Genomic DNA, 20,193 nt, shown 5'->3' with positions numbered 1-20,193 from the left:
TTCTGAAAAGGACCCGTTCACTCCTACTCTTTGCTTCCTGTCTGCCAACCAATTTTCTATCCATGTCAATACCCTACCCCCAATACCATGTGCTGTAATTTTAGTCACCAGTCTCCCGTGAGGGACCTTATCGGAGGCTTTCTGAAAGTCGAGACACACTACATCCACTGGCTCCCCTTCATCCATTTTACTTGTCACATCCTCAAAAAATTCCAGAAGATTAGTCAAGCATGATTTCCCTTTCATAAATCCATGTTGACTTGGACTAATCCTTTTCCTGCTATCCAAATCCCCCATTATTACCACTTTAATAATCTTTCCCACCACCGAAGTCAGGCTAACTGGTCTGTAATTCCCCGTTTTCTCTCTCGCTCCTTTCTTGAAAAGTGGGATAACATTAGCTATCCTCCAATCCACAGGAACTGATCCTGAATCTATTGAACATTGGAAAATGATCACCAATGCGTCCACTATTTCTAGAGCCTCCTCCCTGAGGACCCTGGGATGCAGACCATCAGGCCCAGGGGAATTATCATCCTTCAGTCCCATTAGCCTACCCAATACTATTTCTCGCCTAATTAAAATTTATTTCAGTTCATCTACCCCCTTAGATCCTCTGTCCTCCAGTACATCTGGGAGATTGTTTGTGTCTTCCTTATATCCTATGACTCAACTAATAAAGACAGGCATCCCTAATGCCCTAATAATCACGTCACTGACCTGCTCTACAATCTGTGGATGTGTACTATGTTCCTCTGTTCCTTCACACCACTCATATGCTTCCATTTGATGTATCTTTCCTTGTCTCATTACATTTCCTGAAACTCTTCTTGGGATTAAATGCTGTTTGCCACTTTTTGGCCTAATTTAAGTGACCATCTATATCTTCCTGGGGTCTAATGCTTTCCTCTTCACAGTCAACTACAATACACATGTTTGTATCATCTGCAAATTTCTTTATCATGCTCCATTCACTTGACCTAAATAATTACTATATTTGCTTGGAGTGATAAAAGAGAAGTGTTGCAGGACATGGGAGCCATGGTGCCAGGGGTAAAGCCACAATGAAAATTTCTTTCTGCGAGGTGGGAACAAACCCTGAGAGACTGATTAATAGGTAATGGGGTGTCGCTGATGGCCTTCTTGTAATCATCCCTAATATTGGTTGAGGGGCAGAATCTGGGCCAGGAAGGTTGTTGGGAACATCAGAAGAATAAGCGCAAGGAAAGAGTGGAAGAACAGGATTGTTCTGTGAGCTGACAAAGATGTGATGGGCCAAAGTGGTTTCCTTTGTTACAGGGAAATATCAAAAAACAGGCGATGACACAAAAAGCTGGAGTAACTCAGCGGGACAGGCAGCATCTCTGGAGAGAAGGAATGGGTGACGTTTCGGGTCACAAATATGAACCCACTAGTGGCAATCTTTAGTCGTAATACAGCTATCAGCCGTTACTCATTGCTTCTTGTGTCTGTGTCAATTTTAGATCTTTTTACTTTTTAGACTAATCTACCAAGTGGGATCTTATCATGAGCCATGCTAAAATAATATCCAAATGATGAATTAGGGAACCTCATGTGCATTTTGAAGGCCAAATTGGTTATAAGACAGTTTCAATTGGAAAGTTAAAAATCACTTAACAGTTATTTGGAAATGGACTAGCAGAAAATAAAAGACGTCTTGGATTTAAGCAGCATCAAGGAAAACAAATGTTTCCATGTAATCCCTGCAGTGATCAGACACCATTATTCTTAAGAGCATATAACCTATCGCTGTTGATATGACCTTTATCTTGTTGCCGTTTAACTTGTTTCAGAATTGACCTAGACAGGATATTCTGCTGTATTAAACCACAATTACAGTTGAAGCATACCCCGCACTACCTTCTCAAAAATAATAAGTTATATAAGCAACATAGTAAATACTACTTGTGCTTGCTTCAGTTTTGCTCTACATTAACTGCAAATATACAAAATATAGCTAACCTTTAAAAATTATTCTGAGAATATGGATACTAAATTGGAATGACAAATTTTTTTAAATGTTATTTTTAATTGGAAATACCTATATCTGGCCTTGCTTTTTGGCTATTTTATCTTTTTAATTTCACTGGGAATATGATGACATTATATGTAGCCCCAGTACTACATGGCCCATGGGACTATTTTCAAGAAGATTGGCTGAATTCTCCCTGGTGTCCTGGGCAACATGGTTTTCTCAACAGATTATTTGTTGTTTCTTTGTGCCATGTGGCTGCTTGTTTTACTTGAATTGGCTGCTGCATTTTGCATTACAACAGGGACCACTGTTCAAAACTATTTCTCTGGCTGCAATGTGCTTTAGGACACCTGAGAATACTGTGAAATGCAGAACAATGACCAAACTTTACTGGAAATTCTGGCCCAACATTTTCTGACTGTTGGAAGACAAAAACCTTGCATTAAAGAATTTGAGTTCAAATCACTTTATGTGATGTCCCATAATTCTGAAAACTCAATTGTTGTAATGTTTTGTTTCACACATACTATTAGTCAATATTAGTCAATCCAAACTACCTGGAAAAATCAAAGTAAACATAAATAAAAGACAGAGGAAGTGATGCAAGGGTGATCTACTAGCAGGAGGACTTTGACCAGACTTTCCGCAGACTGAAGAAGGGTCTCGACTCGAAACGTGGCCTATTCCTTCTGTCCATGGATGCTGCCTCACCCGCCGAGTATCTCCAGCACTTTTTGTCTACCTTCGATTGTTCCAGCATCTGCAGTTCTTTCTTAAACATCCATTACCCATACACTAGTTCTATGCTCTCTCATCCTACATAGTAGGGGCAAGTTACAGAAGCCAATTAACCTACAAACGTGCAAGTCTTTGGAATGTGTGTGGAAACTGGAGCAATGGAGAAAACACATGCAGTCTCAGAGTGAATGTGTAACATCTGCACAGAGAGCGCCAGTGGTCAGGATCAAACTCAGGTCTCTGACGCTGTGAGGCAGTAGTTCTACCGCTGCGTCAATATCTCCCTGTTGTTTGTGATATATTGATAAACGATTTGGATGTAAATGTAGATGGGTCTGTTAGTAAGTTTGGAAATGACCCTAACATTGATAGAGTTAGAGACAGTGAGGAACACTGTCAAAGGATACAGCAGGATTTACAGTAGATCAGTTCCAGGTATGGGTGGGGAAATGGCAGATGGAGTTTAATCCAAGCAAGTGTGAGGAGATGTACTTTGGGAGGTTTAATGTAAGGCAAAAATATATAACCATATAACCATATAACAATCACAGCACGGAAACAGGCCATCTCTGCCCTACAAGTCTGTGCCGAACAATTATTTTCCCCTAGTCCCATCTACCTGCACTGAGACCATAACCCTCCATTCCTTTCCCATCCATATACCTATCCAATTTATTTTTAAATGATAAAATCGAACCTGCCTCCACCACTTCGACTGGAAGCTCATTCCACACAGCTACCACTCTCTGAGTAAAGAAGTTCCCCCTCATGTTACCCCTAAACTTCTGTCCCTTAATTCTGAAGTCATGTCCTCTTGTTTGAATCTTCCCTACTCTCAATGGGAAAAGATTGTCCACGTCAACTCTGTCTATCCCTCTCATCATTTTAAAGACCTCTATCAAGTCCCCCCTTAACCTTCTGCGCTCCAGAGAATAAAGACCTAACTTATTCAACCTTTCTCTGTAACTTAGTTGCTGAAACCCAGGCAACATTCTAGTAAATCTCCTCTGTACTCTCTCTATTTTGTTGACATCCTTCCTATAATTGGGCGACCAAAATTGTACACCATACTCCAGAATTGGTCTCACCAATGCCTTGTACAATTTTAACATTACATCCCAACTTCTATACTCAATGCTCTGATTTATAAAGGCTAGCATACCAAAAGCTTTCTTTACCACCCTATCTACATGAGATTCCACCTTCAGGGAACTATGCACAGTTATTCCTAGATCCTATGTTCAACTGCATTCCTCAATTCGCTACCATTTACCATGTACGTCCTATTTTGATTTGTCCTGCCAAGATGTAGCACCTCACACTTATCAGCATTAAACTCCATCTGCCATCTTTCAGCCCATTCTTCCAAATGGCCTAAATCTCTCTGTAGACGTTGGAAATCTACTTCATTATCCACAACACCACCTATCTTAGTATCATCTGCATACTTACTAATCCAATTTACCACACCTTCATCCAGATCATTGATGTACATGACAAACAACAGTGGACCCAACACAGATCCCTGAGGCACCCCACTAGTCACCTGCCTCCAACCTGACAAACAGCCATCCACCATTACTCTCTGGCGTCTCCCATTCAGCCACTGTTGAATCCATCTTGCTACTCCTGCAATTATACCCAACAATTGAACCTTCTTAACCAACCTTCCATGAGGAACCTTGTCAAAGGCCGTACTAAAGTCCATATAGACAACATCCACTGCTTTATCCTCATCAATTTCCCTAGTAACCTCTTCAAAATATTCAAGAAGATTTGTCAAAAATGACCTTCCAGGCACAAATCCATGTTGACTGTTCCTAATCAGACCCTGTTTATCCAGATGCTTATATATATTATCTCTAAGTATCTTTTCCATTAATTTGCCCATCACTGAAGTCAAACTAACAGGTCTATAATTGCTAGGTTTACTCTTAGAACCCTTTTTAAACAATGCAACAACATGCACAGTACGCCAATCCTCGGGCACTATTCCCGTTTCTAATGACATTTGAAATATTTCTGTCATAGCCCCTGCTATTTCTACACTAACTTCCCTCAATGTCCTAGGGAATATCCTGTCAGGACCTGGAAACTTATCCACTTTTATATTTTTCAAAAGTGTCAGTACTTCTTTTTCTTTGAATCTCATAGTATCCATAGCTACTCTACTTGTTTCCCTTACCTCACATAATTCAATATCCTTCTCCTTGGTGAATACTGAAGAAAATAAATTGTTCAATATCTCCCCCATCTCTTTTGGCTCTGCAGATAGCTGTCCACTCTGTCTCTCTAATGGACCAATTTTATCCCTCGTTATCCTTTTGCTATTAATATAGCTGTAGAAACCCTTTGGATTTACTTTCACCTTACTTGCCAAAGCAACCTCATATCTTCTTTTAGCTTTTCTAATTTCTTTCTTAAGATTCTTTTTACATTCTTTGTATAACCATATAACAATTACAGCACGGAAACAGGCCATCTCGGCCCTACAAGTCAGTGCTGAACAATTATTTTCCCTTAGTCCCACCTGCCTGCACTCATACCATAACCCTCCATTCCCTTTTCATCCATATGCCTATCCAATTTATTTTTTAATGATACCATCGAACCTGCCTCCACCACTTCCACTGGAAGCTCATTCCATACCGCTACCACTATTTTTATACTACTTTTAAACACTACCCATGTTTATACTCCTCAAGCACCTCATTCACTCCATGCTGCCTATAATTATTGTAGATCTCTCTCTTTTTCCGAACCAAGTGTCCAATTTCCCTTGAAAACCAGGGCTCTTTCCAATTTTTACTATTTCCTTTCAACTGAACAGGGACATAAAGATTCTGTACTCTTAAAATTTCCCCTTTAAATGACCTCCATTTCTCTTCTACATCCTTCCCATAAAACAAAATGTCCCAATTCACTCCTTTTAAATCATTTCGCATCTCATCAAAGTTAGCCTTTCTCCAATCAAAAATCTCAACCCTAGGTCCAGTTCTGACCCTCTCCATAATTATATTGAAACTAATGGTATTGTGATCACTGGACCTGAAGTGCTCCCCAACGCATACCTCCGCCACCTGACCCGTCTCATTTCCTAACAGGACGTCCAGCACTGCCCCGTCTCTAGTAGGTACCCCTATGTATTGCTGCAAAAAACTATCCTGCACACATTTTACAAACTCCAAACCATCCAGCCCATTTACAGAATGTGTTTCCCAGTCTATGTGTGGAAAATTGAAATCTCCCACAATCACTACCTTGTGCTTACTACTAATATCTGCGATCTCCTTACATATTTGCTCTTCCAATTCTCGCTCCCCATTTGGCGGTCTATAATACACCCCTATATGTGTTGCTACACCTTTCCCACTTCTCAGTTCCACCCAAATAGCCTCCCTAGACGAGCCCTCCAATCTATCCTGCCAAAGCACTGCTGTAATATCTTCCCTGACAAGCAATGCAACACCTCCACCTCTTGCTCCTCCAATTCTATCACACCTGAAGCAACGAAATCCTGGAATATTTAGTTTCCAATCACAGCCCTCCTGCAACCATGTTTCACTGATCGCCACGACTTCATACTTCCAGGTGTCAATCCAGGCTCTAAGCTCATCCACCTTTCTTACAATGCTCCTAGCATTAAAATATGCACATTTAAGAAACCCACCGCCTCTTATTCTCTGTTTATTTTCTTTTTCTTCTTTCACCCCTAGATTTTGGGTCAGAGTGCTACCATTCTCTGCCTCCTGCCTCACACTCTGTCTACTAGATTTCTCTATTTAAGTCCCTCCCCCCAACCATACTAGTTTAAAGTCTCCCCAGTAGCCTTTGCAAATCTCCCCGCCAGGATATTGGTCCCCCTCGGGTTCAAGTGCAACCCGTCCTTTCTGTACAGGTCACACCTTCCCCAAAAGAAGTCCCAATGATCCAGAAACTTGAATCCCTGCCCACTACACCAGTCCTTCAGCCACGCATTTATCCTCCACCTCGCTCCATTCCTACTCTCACTGTCGCGTGGCACAGGCAATAATCCTGAGATTGTTACTTTTTTGGTCCTTTTCCTTAACTCTCCTCCCAACGCCCTAATTTCTCCCTTCAGGACTTCTCTTTTTTTACCTATGTCATTGGTACCTATATGTACCACGACCTCAGGCTCCTTTCCTTCTGATTTCAGGATATCTTGGACGCGTTGAGACACATCCGAGACCCTGGCACCAGGGAGGCAAACTACCATCCGGGTCTCCCGACTGCGTCCACAGAATCGCCTATCCGACCCCCTAACTATAGAGTCCCCAATTACTATTGCCCTCCTCTTTTTTTCCCTACCTTTCTGAGCAACAGGGCCGGTCTCTGTGCCGGAGGCCCGGCCGCTGTCGCTACCCCCGGGCAGGCTGTCGCCCCCAACCGTACTCAAACAGGAGTACTTATTGTCAAGGTGTACAGACACTGGGGTACTCACTCGTCCCTTGCCCTTCCTAAGCGTGACCCACATGTCTGTCTCCCATGGTTTTGGAGTGACCACCTCCCTATAACTCCTCTCTATGACCTCCTCACTCTCCCTGAACAGACAGAGGTCATCGAGCTGCTGCTCCAGGCTTCTAATACGGTCCCTTAGGAGCCCCATCTCGACGCACCTGGCACAGATGTGGACGTCTGGAGGGCAATCAGACTCCATGGCCTCCCACATCTGACATCCAGAACAGTAAACTGCCCTGGCCCTCATTCTCCCGCCTTACCCTGGATACAATACAAGTACAATACAATACAAACTGCTGGAAGAAATCAGTAGGGATCTGACTCACAATCAGCTGCTCCCTCTTGTCCTTTAAACGGTACCTTTACTAAAAAAAAAAGCACTGTACCCTTAGCTCACTGTACCTTTACTAAAAAAAAAGCACTGTACCTTTAGCTCACTGTACCTTTACTAAAGCACTGTACCTTTAACCAGAAAGCAGAAATGCTAACCTGAGGTTGCACCCAATCAGCTGCTTCCTCTGTCTCCGGAGGACCAACTTAGCGGAGTTGGTCCTCACCCTCAACAACTTTACATTTGACTCCTCCCATTTCCTCCAAACACAAGGCGTAGCTATGGGCACACGCATGGGCCCCAGCTACGCCTGCCTCTTTGTCGGGTACGTTGAACAATCCTTGTTCGAGACGTACCAGGGCCCCATCCCCGACCTCTACCTCCGTTACATTGACGACTGCTTTGGGGCCACCTCCTGCATCTACACACAACTGACTGACTTCATCCACTTCACCACCAACTTCCATCCGGCACTCCAATACACCTGGACGATTTCCGACACTTCCCTACCATTCCTTGACCTCACCATCTCCATCGCAGGGGACAGACTCCTGACCGACATACATTACAAACCCACTGACTCACATGGCTATCTGGACTACACGTCTTCCCACCCTGCCCCCTGTAAAGACTCCATCCCCTACTCCCAATTCCTCCGCCTACGCCGCATCTGTTCCCAGGATGAGACATTCCATACCAGGGCATCGGAAATGTCATCGTTCTTCAGGGAACGGGGATTCCCCTCCGCCACCATAGATGAAGCTCACACCAGGGTCTCATCCATACCCCGTAACACTGCTCTCTCTCCCCATCCCCGCACTCGCAACAAGGGCAGAGTCCCTCTGGTCCTCACCTTTCACCCCACCATCCGGCAAATACAACACATAATCCTCCGCCATTTCCGCCACCTCCAACGTGACCCCACCACTCGCCACATCTTCCCATCTCCCCCCATGTCTGCCTTCCGCAAAGACCGCTCCCTCCGCAACTCCCTCGTCAATTCTTCCCTTCCCTCCCGCACCACCCCCTCCCCGGGCACTTTCCGTTGCAACCGCAAGAAATGCAACACCTGTCCCTTCACCTCCCCCCTCGACTCCATTCAAGGACCCAAGCAGTCGTTCCAGGTGCGACAAAGGTTCACCTATATCTCCTCCAGCCTCATCTACTGCATCCGCTGCTCTAGATGTCAGCTGATTTACATCGGCGAGACTATGCGGAGGTTGGGCGATCGTTTCGCCGAACACCTCCGCTCAGTCCGCAATAACCAACCTGACCTCCCGGTGGCTCAGCATTTCAACTCCCCCTCCCATTCCCAATCCGACCTCTCTGTCCTGGGTCTCCTCCATTGCCAGAGTGAGCAACAGCGGAAATTGGAGGAACAGCACCTCATATTCCGTCTGGGGACCTTGCGTCCGGATGGCATTAACATTGAATTCTCCCAATTTTGCTAGTCCTTGCTGTCTCCTCCCCTTCCTCAACCCTCTAGCTGTCTCCTCCCACCCTCCCATCCGCCCGCCCTCGGGCTCCTCCTCCTCCCCTTTTCCTTCCTTCTCCCCCCCCCACCCCCCATCAGTCTGAAGAAGGGTTTCGGCCCGAAACGTCGCCTATTTCCTTCGCTCCATTGATGCTGCTGCACCCGCTGAGTTTCTCCAGCAATTTTGTGTACCAGCTGCTTCCTCTAGTCTGCTTCCACCAATCAGCGGCTTCCACCAGAACTCTTCCTATGAAGTGTGGAACGTTACAGATTTCGGTAAAAGCCCCGCGCCCGATTTAAACACTCACCGCCCGGAAACTCCTCCTCTTGCTCCAACGGCTCCCGGGCCTCTGTGGAGTAAAGCCCCGCGCCCGATTTAAACACTCACCGCCCGGAAAATATAGTTAATGGGAAGACCCTTAACAGCATTGATGTACAGAGGAATTTTGGAGTCCAAGTCTATAACTCCTTGAAACAGGGAACATAAGTAGATAAAGCGGTAAAGAAGACGTACGATATGCTTCCCTTCATCGGTCAAGACATTTACTATAAAAGTCAGGAAGTCATGTTGCAGCTAAATACTGCTCCATTTGGAATATAGTGGTCGCCTGATTACAGGAAGGATGTGGAGGTTTTGGAGAGGATGCAGAAGAGGTTTATCAGAATGCCGCTTGTATCAGAGGGCATGAGGTATAAGGAAAGGCTGGGAGCATCAGAGGTTGAGGGGAGATCTTATAGACGTATTACCATTATCAAAGGCATTGATCGAGTAAACAGTCAGAGCCTTTTTTCCTGGGTGTAAATGCCAAAAAGTGGAGGACATGGCTTTAAGGTAAGTTTAAAGGTAAGTGCAGGGCAAGTTTTTTACGGAGATAGTGGAGGGTGCCTGGAACGTGCTTCCAAGGTTGGTGTTGAAAGCCGATACAATAGTGACATTTATGAGGCTTTTAGATAGTCACATGAATATACAGGGATTGGAGGGATATAGATCACACGCAGGCAGAGATTAACCAACATGTTTGGCACAGACATTGTGGATCAAAGAAGGCATACTAATTCCCCCAATTTGGCTAGCCTGTGCTGTCCCCTCCCCTTCCTTCACCCTCTAGCTGTCTCCTCCCACCCTCCCATCCGCCCGCCCTCGGGCTCCTCCTCTTCCCCCTTTTCCTTCTTTCTTTCCCCACCCCCCATCAGTCTGAAGAAGGGTTTCGGCCCGAAACGTCGCCTATTTCCTTCGCTCCATAGATGCTGCTGCACCCGCTGAGTTCCTCCAGCAATTTTGTGTACCTTTGTGGATCAAAGAGCCTGTTTCTGTGCTCTATTGTTCTATGTTCTTACATGATGATTAGCATGAAAATAGAATCCTGCATGTTTTCTTAAATTACATTTCAATTAAAAGTAAATGTCACAAGTGCTAAAATGTACTTTTATTTTACCTCTGTATTTGTAATTTCCAATTTACCTGAATAATAGTGCTATTTTTCCTTTAAAATTAAAAAGACCTCTGATTTTGGCCTTATTTCAGAAATCAAAGAAGTTTTGTAAAAGTTTCAGGAGCACAGTATGAAATTCCCATAGTTATGGATTCTTCAAAGCCTCAGTAAATGCTGATCTAAGTTATGGATGTTTAAGTTGTGGATAACAGAGAAACAGCTGAGCAAGCGCAACACTGCAATATTGTGGGGAAATTCTGCTTCGTTATATTGCTGGACAGTTGCATTATTTTATTGTAATAATGTAATATTGTTGCATTATTATTTATTTTATGATAAGATTCCAGTAGGACTTGGAAGGCTCTTTTAACACAAGAATATATTTGGATAATTTCCTGGAAATTAAATAAGGCTACAAAATAGGATGTTTGATGTTTATCATTTTTCTATTGGAGAGGAAATTTTGAACTTTCAAATGGCAAGCTAAGATGGTGTTAATCAGAATATGTAGAATTTCACTCTGAATGCCCAGTGTAGCCCTACAAGATCAATGCTAAGTTTGCGTTATGTGGTGGGAGGCCTCTGTGGGATATGTGCAGTGCATTTTGGAGATGTCACACAGTTCCAGATGTCTGCACTTAGGAAGTTTTGGCCTGTCTTCCCCCACACATCTGCAGTGAACCTCCACTTCATTCATATGGTCGTATTGAAGTTTGAGCCTTTCTATGGTTGTCTGAGACCATTATCTGCATGTTGAACAATCAGGTCTGACTTCCCTTATGCATCCACTTTGCAATTTGAGAGTCATTGTTGCAACAGATTTTCTCAGTTGCCTCCAGTTAACATAGCTGGGCTAGCAAACACTAGCAATAATGTTGGCCAATTTCTCCAGGCAGTGCCAGATGTAGATAATTTTGCCTCCCTCTCTCTTTTGCTTTCTTTCTTGTGGCTTCTCCAGAGATAAGATCAACTAGAAATGGACTGAGCTTCCTATTATACCGTTCTTTCCTTCCTGCCAGGATCATGGCACAGTCTCCTTAGGATAAGATTCTCAAAAGGAGCACTATTTTTTATCTTTAACCACAAGCTCTTGGTCAGCCTGACCCCACTGTGAATGTATGTCCATCCCACATCTCCCCACCCTGCGGCACTAATTGAGTGAGCTTCCAGGATTTGTCTTGCTTTCCGCATCCTGCAATCTGTCCTTCTCATGAATTACACAAAACCTTGTTCATAGCAAAGGAATATTTGTTACTGTCCAACCTAAATTGTTTCGTTCAAAATGACTAGTGAATTCTTATCACTGTACTTGTTAAAATCTCAGAGATAAAATCATAGAGTAGTAACGTTACAGAAAGAGCAAAATGCAGGCAGCTGGCAGACTTCAGGTTCAGTTTTTGCTCAAGGTTCCACCCTCTGCAGTCCCTTGTTTCTCAAACATTGCAGAAGGAAGTCATTCAGCCTTCCTGCTCTGCTCTGTTGCTACATGAGGCTTCAATATACACCTATGGATGACAAAATGATATGTACGCTTAATTGAACTATTCCTTGTTTAGATGTCACTACAGTTATTTTGCTTCAGCAAGATTCGCCCTCAAATGTGCCACTGTGATTCTTAAGGTAAAATAATTGGTGGACTGTCTGCAATGTGCTAAATAAATGTCATTGACACTGTCAGCAATAACATTTACCTTTCTGACCTCACCAGGTAAGTATCTGCTTATAGATATAAACATGTTGGAGTAACTCAGCAGGGCAGGCAACACCTCTGGAGAGAAAGAATGGGTGATGTTTCGGGTTGAGACCCTTCTAGATCTTGATAGTTAAGGAGTGGCTACTTACCAATCATAAGACTCATCTTCTTTCCCTGCCCATTGGCCCACAATCCTATTACTTATTCATTCTTTCAATTACGTGTTGTTTGGCCCTTTCTGCCATCTTTGACAATGTTCATGGCTGATTATCCACATCACTACCAGTTTACTGCACTTGTCCTGTATTCCATTGTACTCCCTTGACATCCAAAAATCTGTTGCTTTCTGCTTGTTGGTTCTGATTTAATTCATGAACATTGTTTAGACCTCAGCTGAAATACTCCATGTGGTTGTGATCACCACAATGCAGGAAGAATGAAATAGTGCTGGAGAGAATGGGGAGGATTGTTGTCAGGGAAGGATAAAGAAGAGAGACTGGAGAGTCTATGCCTGCTCTCCCTGGAGCGTCAAGGGGAGTGTGGTTGAGGAATATAAAATTACAAGTGCATACTCACAGATACGTATACAGCACATAGATTCCGAGTAAGGGTTAAGAGATTTATAGGGTATCTGAGAGGTGTCTTATTCAGCTGCAGAATGGTGAGTAGAATTGCTAACAGTACTTAAAATGTGTTTAGCTGAGGACTTGAATCACCTGGGCAAAGAAGGCCATAGGTCAAATGCAAACTGATGGGATTAATACAAATGGCAGCCCTTTGGTTGGCATGGATGTGGTGAATGAAATAGCCTGTTTTCATGCTTTATGTCAGTATAACTCTCAATGATTCTATGACCTTTGATTTCTGCAGCTGTGGCCTCTGCTATTCTTCCCTGAGTGCCTTTACAGACTCATTGTCATTAATTGTCTAATAGACAATGCCATTTTATGCACAAGAAATTTCAAGGATATTCAAGGATCTCCCATTTTACACAATCTGCCATTTAATCTGTATTCCATCAGCCTGGCAATAGTAGCAACAACAATGCTGCTACAAGAAAAATCAGTAAGATCTCAATTAACTCAGAAAGAGTTCTGTATCCATTTCATCTACACAGGCTATTTGTCAACTATCAATCATCAAGAGCCACAGAATGACCTAAATGTGTGGACTGCTCTGAAGTCCATCATAGTTAGTGAAAGGCTTCTCTGCTATGGAACAAACTATCAGCATATCCCTCTTTTCTTGAATCACCCTGTTTACCTTTAAAGCATTTAAGATATTTGTCTCAGCTGCTCTTTGGTCAGAGAGTTTACAGTGCAACTGGTCCATTTAGACAATACCTAATATGCTTGCATGACAGGACAGAGATGAGCTGATATACCATGCTGCGGCTCACACCATTTAACCTAATACTGGGAGAGGTAGATTTATTGAAGCAATTTTCTCTTCTTTACTAAATATAAATTAATGGAGGGTGGGATACACAATATGAACTATGAATACTATGACAACCTTGAAAGCATATTTTCTTGTTCACATATACCAAACACATTTATTTAAAAATGTAACTGAAAAGTTACCATATTTAATAAAGTTGCTCAAAACTCTCAGATGTAAAATCTAATCTTGTTAATTCAGACACGGATTGAATGTTGAGTTCTCTAATTTCAAGTAACCCTTGCTTTCCCTCTCTTTCCTTTCCTCCCCATCCTAGTTCTCCGACCAGTTTGACTGTCCTCCTGATTAAATGTTATCTTTGCATGCTTCATTGTTACCATCATTGCTAACTAGATCTTTCCATTGACCTTTGTCCACTTTGCTCATTCGTTTCTACACCTTACCCTTACATATCTCTATGTCTCCCTCTCCCCTGACTCTCAGTCTGAATAAGGGTTTTGACCCGAATCATCACCCATTCCTATCTAGGGATTCTGCCTGTCCCGTTGCGTTACTCCAGCATTTTGTGTCTACGAATTTCCAGGGTTTTTTATAGCGGGACTATTTTGTAAGTCACTTAAATCCATATCAATTCACACACTCACATTCTGATCCCAGTGCAGGCTGTATAGCCTGGAAAAATATCCTAAGTGGCAAGTCTGGTATTTTTTGAGTAAGCCATCAGCAGCAAGCATCTCAGAGTAGCTGTCAATGCAGAGACAGCTGTTTCACAGTTATTTCAATGTTCAGGCCAATAAAGAATATTGATGCATCCAACTAAGAAATAATGATTCATTAAACATAATTTTTGCTTTTGTTGTTAATTTAAGAAAGTATTGTGACAGAAACAGACTTGTTAAGTTAAGTTAAGTTAAGAACGGTGAGGTACAGGTACAATGAAAATCTTGCATCTGGTAGCGTTGCAAGCACGGACTCAGACAATACACAAAACATAATTACACACAAAATATACATGACTGTTGACTTGTTTTCTAATTGTGTTTTGCATTAATGTTTGTGCGACTCATCAGGCTACTTTCTACTGTAGAAGATCGTTAGAATATTGGGTGACATGTTGAATTTCTTTAAGCTTCTATGGTCTGGATCATGGTCCTGAGGTTAAAACCGTAGAATTTGAAGCTGCTAACTCTCTCCACTGCTGACCTATCATTGAAAACTGGCATGTGATATCCCGACTTTCCCTTTCTTAAGTCAACGATTAGCTCTTTGGTTCTTTGAAGATAATTCCCTGTAGATTCTCAAGGAAATCCAAATTATTACCTAGCAATACAACACACACCCAGAGGAAATTCACAAATCACTACCTTAAGATTTGAGATTAGGAATAAAATTCACTCATATGCAATTTAATGTGGATAAAATAAAGAAAGAAACAGAACGTGAATATTTGTCATTTTGTCTTTTTAGTCGCTCAATATTGTTGGGGCAATAAGATTTGAGAATGTTGTCACTGCACTGATTAGGTTTGCAATAACAGAGTGGTTCCTTCTATGCCCTTCTTCACTACATTTATCACATGAACCCCGAAGCTTGAATCCCATTTCTTTCCCTGATAAACGCACTTCCCAAACTCTTCTCTAATCCACAAGCCTTGTCCATCCCCAAGACTAATGTTTTTTGTTTATTGTCACGTGTACTGAGGTACAGTGAAAAGCTTTTTTGTTGCGTGCTATCTAGACAGCAGAAAGACTAAACATGATTCCAATCAAGCTGTCCACTGTGTACAGATGCAGGAGAAAAAGAATAATAATAGGAGTTTATCCATCACTTGCTTGTTAATATGAGGATAACCTCCCAAAGTACATTAATTATCCAAAAAATATATTGTTCTCACATCATAATAAACTAAGTGGTTTATTGTTGATCCAACAAATTACTGTTGTATATTTTTATTTGTGACTCCAATCTAGCTCTGGTTGTCAATTCCCCCACTCTAGGACTGTGCGTCTACCTGATCTATTCCTCTCATGATTTTATACATTAAATTTATACTTTAATATGAAGGTAGACACAAAATGCTGACTTCAGACCAGAAATGTCACCAATTCTTTCTCTCCAGAAATGTATTTCTCCCGAAAGGGCGGCCCGGTGGCGCAGAGTTAGAGTTGTTGCGTTACAGCGCTTGCAGCGCTGGAGACCCGGGTTCAATGTATTGCAAGATAACGTCCAGTAATGTCCGATTAAAGATAATGCTGGCCTCAGCTGTATAATTGCACTGGGTCACATTGTCATCGTTGACACAATGGCTTAATATGAGCGAAAACATCATATATGAACGTATCACTACGTATAACATGGGGTTCAAAGGGAAAAGAGGGTCCACGTCATGGAGTATTTTGATGCAGACAGTTTACTAGGAACACAATCTCTCCATTACACAGGGCAATTATAAAGAAGGCACATCAACAACTCTACTTCCTGAGAAGATCACGGAGATTCGGCATGTCGAAGAGGATTCTCCTAAACGTCTACAGGTGCATGGTAGAGAGCATTCTGATTGGTTGTATCGTGGCCTGGTTCGGCAACTTGAAGGTCCAGGAGCAAAAAAGACTACAAAAAGTTGTGACCACTGCCCAGTCCATCACCGGCTTTGACCTCCCCACCGTCGAAGGGATCTATCATAGTCGCTGACTCAAAAAGGCAGCCAAAATCATCAAAGACCCACACCATCCTGGCCACATACTCATTTCACCATTGCCATCAGGAAGAAGGTACAGGAGCCTGAAAACTGGAACGTCCAGGTTCAGGAACAGCTTCTTCCCTACAGCCATCAGGCTATAAAACGCAACAACGAATAAGCTCTGAGCTCTGAACTGCAAAAGACTATATTATTATTGCACTAGATTTGTTATTTATTGAACTTTTTTTTTTCTTCTCTTCCCCTGTTATGTACTATGTTTACATATTGACATATTCTGTTGTGCTGCAGCAAGTAAGAATTTCATTGTCCCATCCGGGACATAACAATAAAACACTCTTCACTCTTGCCGGTGTTTCTGATCAGGTACTTTAATGTTATACAATCACCTTGTGTTTTATGCATATTTGATGTATGCATTTTTGAAATAACATGCTTAATCCTTTAATACCAAACCTTGATTTATGTGATGGTATTTATGGAATAACATGCTCAAATTTACTGCAGATATTGTAATCACATGTATATTTGTGAATTGCACACTGCTTTTCAAGCACGTAACCCCGAAGTAAAACACTTGGTGCCTGTAGTTCTTTTCTATTAACTAAGTATCACCTTATTCTATATGACTCTACTCTGTTTATTTACGATTCTTGAAGATGACCCTTACCTTTCAATGAGGGTCTGATAGTGATAGGTTAAATCAAGAGAAGCCGTTCATTTATTGTTCATGCCTGTGGCAAGGGAAAACAGCCTCTGCTTATTGCTTAGGATTCCTTTCTAAAGTACACATTAAAACAATTCTATAATAAGCCTGAGGTGACTTTGCTGGGTTCTTGTCAGGGCAGGTTGTGTGTGTGGTATGTCAGTGCAGCATATCTGGTGGTCTCAGAGTATGTTTGAATTGAAAGGCATCCATCAGGGCTCCCTAGCTGGTCTAATGCCTGAGCGACAGTTAACAATAGGAGTTAAAAGAGGGACAGAAAATTGGTTGCTGGTATTAAGCAGAAGTTTAAACATTTGAGATATGCTTCAAGTCTTCTTCATTCCCCTGTCTAGTCAACAAAAGAGTTTCACTAGACCTGGAATTGTATGGCTAATTGAATACATAATGGGGTTGGAGATGTTAAAATAACTGTTTGTAGTCTAATTGATTCATTTGTTGCAATGCCAGCCTCTATTTCTCTTTCTGGACATAAACATATCCATCAAGTGATTATCCACCACTTAAAATATGAGGATAACCTCCCAAAGTACATTAATTATCCAAAAAATATATTGTTCACATATCATAATAGACTAAGTGGTTTATTGTTGATCCAACAAATTGCTGTTGTATATTTTTATTTGTGACTCCAATCTAGCTCTGGTTCTCAATTTCCCCACTCTAGGACTGTGCGTCAACCTGATCTTTTCCTCTCATGATTTTATACATTAAATTTATATTTTAATATGAAGATAGACACAAAATGCTGACTTCAGACCCGAAACGTCACCCATTCCTTCTCTCCAGAAATTTATTTCTCCAGAAAGGGCGGCACGGTGGTGAAGCGGTAGAGTTGCTGCGTTACAGCGTCTGCAGCGCTGGATACCTGGGTTCAATCCCGACTCTGGGTGCTGTCTGTATGGAGTTTGCACGGCCTCCCCGTGACCTGTGTGGGTTTTCTCCAAGATCTTCGGTTTCCTCCCACACTCCAAAGATGTACAGGTATGTAGGTTAATTGGCTTGGTATAAGTGTAAATTGTAAAAAGTGTAAAAGTGTAGTGAGTTAATATGTGGGGATTGCTGGTCGGCACGGACCCGGTGGGCCGAAGGGCATGCTTCTGCGATATATCTCTAAACTAAACTAAAAAGATGCTGCCTGTCCCGCTGAGTTACTCCAGCATTTTGTGTCAATCTTCAGTTTACACAGCATCTGCAGTTCCTTCCTGTACTTTAATGTGTTGCATTAATGAGGCAAAGCATTGTGTGCTAATATCCAAATGGATCCACCAGATATACATTGTGAAATTGTTAATAAGGTTAAAAACAGCACTCTTAGAATTTGCATCCAGAACCATGTGCTAAGGATCAACTAGGATCTGCATGAAATGCGTCAAAACATGCCTTGCCTATGCAGCTCTGACAATCTGGAACTCCACACATGGAAGGCACAGAGCAGTTGAATAAGATGTTGCTATGAAGAGGAAGAAAAAGATAGGAAGGGAAGGATATGGCATCATCCTGTGTTTTAGCATTAATTAGTTAATTTCATGGCATCCGGTCCCCCTGTTATGTCCACCATTTATTGCCCATCCTTACTGTATATGGCCTTGATTACGACGGTGAGATCTTGAACCACTGCGCTGCTTATGATGAAAATACACCAGGAATGCAGTTGGGCAGAGAATTCCAGGATTTAGAAATGCCCTGCCAACAGTTGTAAAACACAAAATACATGAAACGTGAAATTAAAGTGACGAGTGGAAAGGATTTGGGGATATGCAATGATTGGGGGGGGGGGGGGGGTGGGGCAGTATACCCCATGACAGAAGGGGGAGGAGTTGTACAGTTTGATAGCCACACGGAAGAAGGATCTCCTGTGGCATTCTGTACAGCATCTTGGTGAACTTACTTGCTATGCATTACTCACTTGCTGCGCAATAGTCAATTGCTCCTACAACCATAGAACTTATGTAGCTGATCCACCTGAAATTCTGGCCAGTAGTTGCTCTCAGGAGATGGATAATAAGGAGCACAGATGACAATATAATTGAATGTTAAGAGTAGATAGTAAGTGCCTCTCTTGCTGGGGATAACCAATACTTGCACTTCAGTTGGTAATTTCTATATTAGTAGCCATTTATCAGCTCATATGCGAATATTGTCAAGGTCTTATTGAATACAGGCAAGGAACAATCTCTGATGTGAAGTGTCTAATATGACTGATGGAACAAATAGTGATGAGACTTTACAAATATATTCTGAGCAATGAAAATTTTGGATGTTAGTTGCATTGTGCAAGATATCAATGTCAGAGCAGGAAATGGTTCATGACTGTTTTGTTGTCAATCACAGTGCAACATACTCCAGTTTTTACTTTGTGAATTTAAAATGAAAGTTTCAAGTTTCACTCAAAAACTACAATTAATTTTGGTAAGGAAGACAAATTAGATGCATGACTTGTTACCTTCTTCGGAGCACAATTGAAGCTAGATAAACTTTAACTGTGGTAAAGTGGCCACAGAGGAGCCAGGGTCAGCTTGGCAATGGGTGTGATTTCCCCTCGCAAGTCATTGCTCATGGAAAATGTTTTTAATGGATCCAGCTGCTAGGCTATATTACTTTAACACTGCCTCACCAGCTTTCCATTTGTGTAAGGTTAAAACTAAATTATTTTACTTACTATTTTAATAGTTCTGCTTTAACTGTGCACACTGGAAATACATCCAGCAAAGCTTTTCAAGAGAGTCTAGAGTATTTAACTGAAATTATTACTTCCAGCACCATGTCAGGTTTGTAAATGCATCTACACACAGATAGTATAAAAGAAACAAAAATTAAATAAACTAATAACTCCAATATTAGTGAAAAAAAATACAAAGCCCTTGGCGCTACCAACGACAAGGAATAATTACTAACATATGATGAAAGAATGGGTCGACTGGGCTTGTATTCACTGGAATTTAGAAGGATGAGAGGGTTTCTTATAGAGACATATGAAATTCATAAGGGATTGCACAGGCTAGATGCAGGAAAAATGTTCCCAATGTTGGGGGAGTCCAGAACCAGGGGTCACAGTTTAAGGGGTAGGCCATTTAGGACTGAGATGAGGAAATACCTTTTCACCCAGAGAGTTGTGAATCTGTGGAATTTTCTGCCACAGAAGACAGTGGAGGCCAATTCACTAGATGTTTTCAAGAGAGTTAGATTTAGCTCTAAGGGCTAAGGGAATCAAGGGATATGGGGA

General features: G+C 42.0%; 1 long non-coding RNA gene across 1 annotated transcript; it reads right to left on the bottom strand.

Annotated features, from left to right (window-relative positions):
- Positions 1-209: 209 nt before the first annotated feature.
- On the bottom strand, positions 210-18,133 carry LOC116970675. Its single transcript, XR_004411255.1, has 3 exons — positions 18,123-18,133; positions 717-720; positions 210-315 (listed from the first exon to the last, which is right to left on the bottom strand). It is a non-coding gene; the product is annotated as an uncharacterized LOC116970675 (long non-coding RNA).
- Positions 18,134-20,193: the final 2,060 nt, after the last annotated feature.

Source organism: Amblyraja radiata, chromosome 3 (genome assembly GCF_010909765.2).
Source record: "Amblyraja radiata isolate CabotCenter1 chromosome 3, sAmbRad1.1.pri, whole genome shotgun sequence".
Taxonomy (NCBI): Eukaryota; Metazoa; Chordata; class Chondrichthyes; order Rajiformes; family Rajidae; genus Amblyraja; species Amblyraja radiata.
Note: the sequence above shows the minus strand (reverse complement) of the source record. Positions and strands in the feature narration are given on the sequence as shown.